Raw genomic sequence first — 6,751 nt, 5'->3', positions numbered from 1 at the left:
TAATTGGTGTATAGAATTTATTTCTGTTACCCTGCTTCAATTTTTTTTTTGCTATTTGTAATTGGTGATATTTTTAAATCAATATCTGTTGCATTGAAAATTATTAAGAGAAAGAAAAAAGACAAACTGATCAGAGGTCAAGGCTCTCTCTCTCTCTCTCTCTCTCTCTCTCTCTCTCTTTCTCTCTGTGTGTGTGTGTGTGTGTGTGTGTGTGCGTGAGATTAATGAACTTGGTTGTTTATTTTAACTCTGCTGACGGTGCGTTTAGGATTTCATGCTCGGCTAAATGTACATCCTCACACACACACACACACACACACACACACACACACAGTGCCACCCACTACAGTACGCAGGCACCTGCATCACCCACACCTGTGTGTTTGTGTGGTAATGAAGCGGCACCAGGTGCCATGCAAAAGCCCTCACTCTCCTCCATCTCACACTCTTCCATCTCTCTCCTCCATTTCCCGCCCTCTCTCTCCTCCATCTCCCTCTTCTCTCCTCCATTACCCTCTCTCTCTCTCCTCCATCTCCCTCTTCTCTCCTCCATCTTGCACTCATTCCCTCTTCTCTTCCATCTCCCTCTTTCTCTCCTCCATTTCCCACACATTTCTCTCTCTCCTCCATCTCCCAGCCATCCCTCTTTCCTCCATCCCAGACACACGCATCTCTCTCCTCCACCTCCCACCCATCTCACTCCTCCATCTCCAACTCTCTCTCCTTCATCTCCCCCCTATCTCTCTCCTCCATCACCAACACATCTCTGTCCTTCATCTCCTACTATCTCCTCCATCTTCCAGTCATCCCTCTATCCTCCATTTCCCACCCATCTTGCTCCTCCATCTCCTACGCATCTCTCTCCTCCACCAAACATCTGATGTGCATTTTACTGGTGCACCAATAGAAGGCTCTTCTGTACACTATAATGGCACTTTCGCTTTTTCGGTGGATATAACAGAAATCTCCGAATACATATAGAATGTAATGATCATTTGAGCTATATACAACCAACTTTGCAAGCAAAATATGTATAAATCAGTAGTATTTTGAGAAATAGGTTTAAATAATTAATTTTTTTGTTGATATTGTTCTTTGTAAACAATGTTAACATTGTTCTGCGCAATAACTGCGCTGTACTGATGTTCATAAAACGTAAAACAGATCAATACGTTTCTATACGTCTGGGCAGATGAAATTTGGCGGATGAACATCAGTACACCGCACATTCTGCGCAGCTGATTATATAGGTATCAACTTACAGTGTTATGCGCAGTAATTGCGCTATACTGATGTTCATAAATGCGCAACCTTTCAAAGTTTAAACCTTAACGCTTAACCAATTCAGACGTCGCATAGTTTATTTAATCACACTTTATAGCTGTTAAAACATGGACTTTGGCGTTTTGTCATTTATCTAATTATTTGTATGTTTTGTTTATTTCTTTATGCTTGTATATTATTCTTTATTTGTAGCCTACCCGGTGTTGATTTGTTTGTATTGTTTATAGTATATAGTGAGAAATGGTGAGAAGCAGGATTAACCAATCAGGATCAGACATTTTCCCTGCTTCTGTTTGAAAACTACTAGCCTGCTAGCTAGACTCTGAGGTAAACTGTCAGTACTAGCATGTTGTTTTCATTACATAATTTCCAGTGGAACTGTCATGAAAATATTTTATTTCCCACATCTAGTAACATGGTTCATAAAGCTTTACATAATTAAATTACACATTTTGAGTATCAGCACCAATTATACTATCTGATATGCATCCTAATTGCACTAGGTGGCTAACACTGCTAATCTTAGTTTGGTGAATTTTGACAACCTAGCTATCTAACTCACTTTAGTTATCTTTTTTTTCCCACCATGTTACCTAAATTTGGCTTATATTTATTGCCAAAATGTTAGCTAACATTATTTTACTCTGCTTGCCACAATGTTAGCTAAATTTAGCTTTCTCTCTTTTCCACAGTGTTACACTCTTTTCGACATTGGCTATGTTTACATGCACATCAAAATTCTGATATTAATCAGAATTTGGCAATAGTCTAATTAGTACTGAGTCCTGTTAATGCCGCAATCCGATTGCCTGATTTAGATTAAGACAATATTCTGATTACCGAAATTCCAATACCCAGCCCTGGAATATGCCTGTTTTAATCAGATTTGTTGCATTTATACACCTTATTCAGAAAATCCACTGAAAGGAGATACATGCACATGCTCAGTCTGTAAGGAATTGTGGTTACAGATGCTTAGCTATAGGCTAGGGATTTAGGAATGGCAACTCAGGCCTACTTACAACAACCATGTATACAGGAGTATTCCGATGCCTGTACACATATAAACATCGTATTCAGAATATGGCTCCAACCCGAATATCGACCTTAAATGGAATTTGTTGTGCATGTAAAAGTAGCCGATGTTAGTTACCTTTAACTTACTGTCTTTTCCACAATTCTAGCTCACTTTAACTTACTGTCTTTTCCACAGCATTTAGCTAACCTTAACAGGAACTTAATTTAGATTACTCTTTTCTTCACAACGTTAGCCAATTTGTAACTTGTCATTACTTCCAATCAAATTGTCTACTTTCAACCAAAGAAAATGCCCGCTCAGCTCAGAATTTTTACTAGGGAACTCAGGATGGTCTCCTCAACTCGAGTTCCTCCGAGTTCAGCAAGTGAAGTAAAAATCAGCATGGCTGCTCACAGCATCAACAGTAAACAATCTAGCACTTCTTATCTTTAAACGAGTTGCATATACACAAGTATTTGCTTTAGAATCAACATACAGATATATCCACTTGTTAAATCTATAATATTGACTATACAGTTTGCTGTTTTGAGGAAAAAAATTATACATCACTTATCACAGTTAGCTGGCTAGCTTGTTGCTAATAGAAGACGAACACGGAGGGGGCCATTTTTCCCACTTTGTAGCTCTAAAGCATGAAGATCAAAAACGACATCATTCCGAACTCCAACTTCCCACTTCAGAGGTAAGTCTAATGCAGCATTAGCAAAGTGTGTGTATGTTGACTCAGGTAGTGTTAGCACAGTGTGTGTGTGTGTGTGTGTGTTACAGTGTGGTGAGTGCAGCGTTATTGTTGGTGGTGTGTTAATAAGGTGTTAATCCTCTCGTTACCTGCTGTGACCTGTTTATTGTGGAACAGCGCAGTGCTGAGCTCTTAATTACACGCTACCTGGAGCTGCACCTCTCCTTTTCTCAGGTCTCGTCATCCTCCATTCATCCAGCTTACAAAAGGGATATTCTCTCTCTCTCTCTCTCTCTCTCTCTCGCCTGTCTTAAGGTTCCCTGAGATCCCTCTCAGTTTCCTCCATCCTTGATTGCTTAGTTAAGATTTCTCCTTGCCTCCTAAGTTTCTTGTCTTAATTTAGTGTTAATATTTCTCTTTTTTCTGTTTTTGTTCTCCCTCTTTCCCCATCTCTCTCTCTCCCTCTCACCCTTAAAGTCCCTCAATGTGTCATTATCTTCTTTTGGTACTTCCTACTCTCTCTCTTTTTTCTGTCTGTTTTCCCCCTCTTTCATATTCTTTTTTTTTTCTCTCTACCTCTCCCCCTTTTTTCAGTGTCATTATGTTGCTCGACGTTTCTTTCACTCTGTCCCTCTCACTGTCTCTGTCCACCTTTTTGTGAGAGAGACACAGAGGGACATGCAGAAGAGTACGAACGACAGGGAGAAAGAGAGACAGAAAGACAGTGAGACAAAGGGAGAGGGAGAAGTATAGATGGAAGGAATGAGACAGAAATACATAGAGAAAAAGACAGAGTATAACAGCAGGAAGAGAAAATAGAATGGAGACACAGTAAGAGGGTGAGACAGACAGACATACTGATGAGACATAAGAGTTTCTCACTCTTTTCCTGGACACCCCCCGTTTGTCTCACACTTTTTCTATCTCTTAATCTGTGTCTCACTTTATTGCTGTTTCCCGACCAGTCTAACTTTATCCCCTTCTCTCTGTCTGTCTCACTCTGTTTGTCTCATCATCTCTTTGCTCACTCTGTTTCTGTCTCCCCATCTGTGTCTCACTCTTTTTGTCTCTTGCAGTCTGTCTCACTCTATTTGTGTCTCATCATCTCTGTCTCACTCTGTTTCTGTCTCCCAATCTGTGTCTCACTTTCTTCCCCTCTCTTAGTCTGTCTCACTTTGGTTCTGTCTTTCATCTGCCTGTCTCACTCTCTTTATCTTTCCTGATCTCTATGTCTCTCTCTCTTTTTCTCTCTTTCTCTCTCTCTCTTTTCCTTTATCTGCCTGTCTCACTCTTTCTGTCTACTTCTCTCTCTCAATCTGTCTCACTGTCTTTGTATCTCTCTTTCTCTCTGTTGTTCTCAGTCTTCTGTCTGTCCCTCTGTGTCTCTCACACATTCTTACTTTCTACCTTTCTGTATCAGTTGTCGTGATGTGTGTCCCTGACCTGATCAGATTGAGGAGGGCAGACAGACAGATTATCACACTGTTACCTGTATAAACACCACTTTGTTGTGTTTAGAAGGTGGAGAAACAGCAGTTTTCCTCATTAAGCCTCACTGCTGCTGATTCTCCTTAATAAGCCCCTGCGGTTTTGCCCCAAGGAACCATCAGATTCTTTTCTTCCAGCTCTAAAGTAACAATTATTACTCTTGAGGTGGCAGATGCTGCTGCTTTTTTGGTTACAGTCAAGTCCAAAAAATCTGAGTGTACCACCAAGAGCTGTTTTTACTTATTAACAGGGCTGTACAATTCATCTGAATTTAATCATGAGCACAGTTTAATTAATTCCATTAATAACACAGTGGACAAATATCCTGATAATATTCAATTGTGATTGTGATTAAAGGTTTTTATTCTGTTTTATACCACAGTGCTGTTGAATTCTCAAATCTGATTGGTTAGAAGGTGTTATATCTGCTATAATATATGTAATAACTGGAAATAACTTGTTTCGTGGATGTTCCACAATATTAAATGAAACTATAAACGGATAAAAATTTGATGTGATGTTCATTAATAAATGAAAAAGTGTAATAATTTGCAAATTGCTGTGGTATAAGAGAAATAAAACACTTTGGGATGTGCTGTTATAGGAAAAACAAACAAATTGCAGTAATAACATTAACTCCACTTCATGTCACTGATTATTTTCCTATAACAGCACATCCCTAAGCGTTTTATTCCTTACCTAAAGATTTCTACATGTGCAGGGATCGATTTCCTACTCATGTTTTCTAAAACGTACCATGGAGAAGCTTGTGAATTTACTAAAGTCAAAATTGAACGTTGTACTTAAAAAAAGACACAAGAAAAGTGAATATAAAAGTTCAGGAGAAAGAGAGAGATATCTGTGCTCTTTTTTACTCAGAAGGTATGAGAAAGATTAAATCTGAATATCTGGGATGCGAGTTGCATGATGCGTAATGTGCTCAAGAGCACAGCATCATCACTATGGTGGTTAACACTGATTAACTCTGATCTGATTAACACTGTGTACACTCGCTTTATCTGTGATAACATGAAACCCAGAGACAGCCTGAGACAAGCTCGAGATGTACACTGAAGATTATACTGGAGAGGAGAGCCGGGAATGGAGGATACGCTAAACTGAGAGGGGACACGAAGAGAGAAAGAGTCATTTTTTTTTCTCTATACATTTTCTTTTATACACTTTGGTTCCAAAGAAATCATATTTTAAACTTTACTCCTTCATATTTTCAACTCTTTAAAGTGCAGGAATTCAGGAGTTGTTTTTCACAGTGAGCTTACAGTGTTTTCTTGTAGGCTTAATAACAGATTAAGTGCTTTACTTTGTTTTGAAAAACACCAAACTAAATAACGTTTCATTTTTTTCTTTAATGTTGTATCATATGTTTCGATTATGCATGTGTCAACCTTTCTGTAAACTTTAAAATCCATCACACTCTCTCTTTATCTCATTGATAATCAATCAAACACTATGAATGGAAACAACCACAAATGTTTTCTCATGGATTTAATGGTGGGGTCAGTGATAAGTCAGTAATTTTCCTGCAGCTTCAATAAAATATCTGCTTGGAGAAGAAAAACCAAAGATGTCCACCAACATCCAACCACTCAGTACTAGATTGCTTGTCTTTACTTGCCTGTCTGTCACTCTGCCTTACAGTTTTAGGTTGTCTTTAGGTTCCTACTGCTTCTTAAAGCATCTTTGGAAAGTGTTCACAATTTTAGAAATCAGTGCGAATATCTTAGCTGTCCATCAAACAAGGGATAATCTATAAAAAGTCCCTAAATAGGGACTCAGTTACATTGATTTAAAAGAGAAAAGTGACTTCAACTGTCCAACTTATTAACTAATTAAATAATGTAGTAGCAGAGATAAACACTATATTTCAACACTGGTGTGTTTTTAACCATCTGTTCAAAAATGTAGAATATGTAAAAAAAAAAAAAATGAAACAGTGTAATATTTATCTTTGATACTGGTCAATAAAATAGTTTCCATTTTTAAAAGATACTTGTTTAGCAGTCCTGAGTGATGCAACAGAAAAGTGCTTGCCATGTCATCTGGAAATTGTGAGTTCAAATCCTGATGATACCCAAGAGATCAAAATTGCCTGTGCTGTCTGGGTGAGACATTCTCTCTTTCCCCTATGAATGACAGTGACATCACTCAATTGTAGCCATCTGTGAGCTCATGTATGTGGAAGAGGGCAGATAGTGTGTGTGTTACACTACCCTTTGATGCAGCAGGTGGAAAAGATGCGT

At 38.5% G+C, this 6,751-nt stretch overlaps 1 long non-coding RNA gene across 1 annotated transcript; it reads left to right on the top strand.

Moving 5' to 3' along the window:
• Positions 1-1,182: 1,182 nt before the first annotated feature.
• On the top strand, positions 1,183-5,636 carry LOC128317632 (uncharacterized). Its single transcript, XR_008301150.1, has 3 exons — positions 1,183-1,611; positions 2,882-3,005; positions 5,531-5,636. It is a non-coding gene; the product is annotated as an uncharacterized LOC128317632 (long non-coding RNA).
• The last annotated feature ends 1,115 nt before the right edge of the window (positions 5,637-6,751 follow it).

The sequence above is a fragment of the Pangasianodon hypophthalmus genome, chromosome 28 (genome assembly GCF_027358585.1).
Source record: "Pangasianodon hypophthalmus isolate fPanHyp1 chromosome 28, fPanHyp1.pri, whole genome shotgun sequence".
Classification (NCBI taxonomy): Eukaryota; Metazoa; Chordata; class Actinopteri; order Siluriformes; family Pangasiidae; genus Pangasianodon; species Pangasianodon hypophthalmus.
This window is presented reverse-complemented; position numbering and strand designations above follow the sequence as displayed.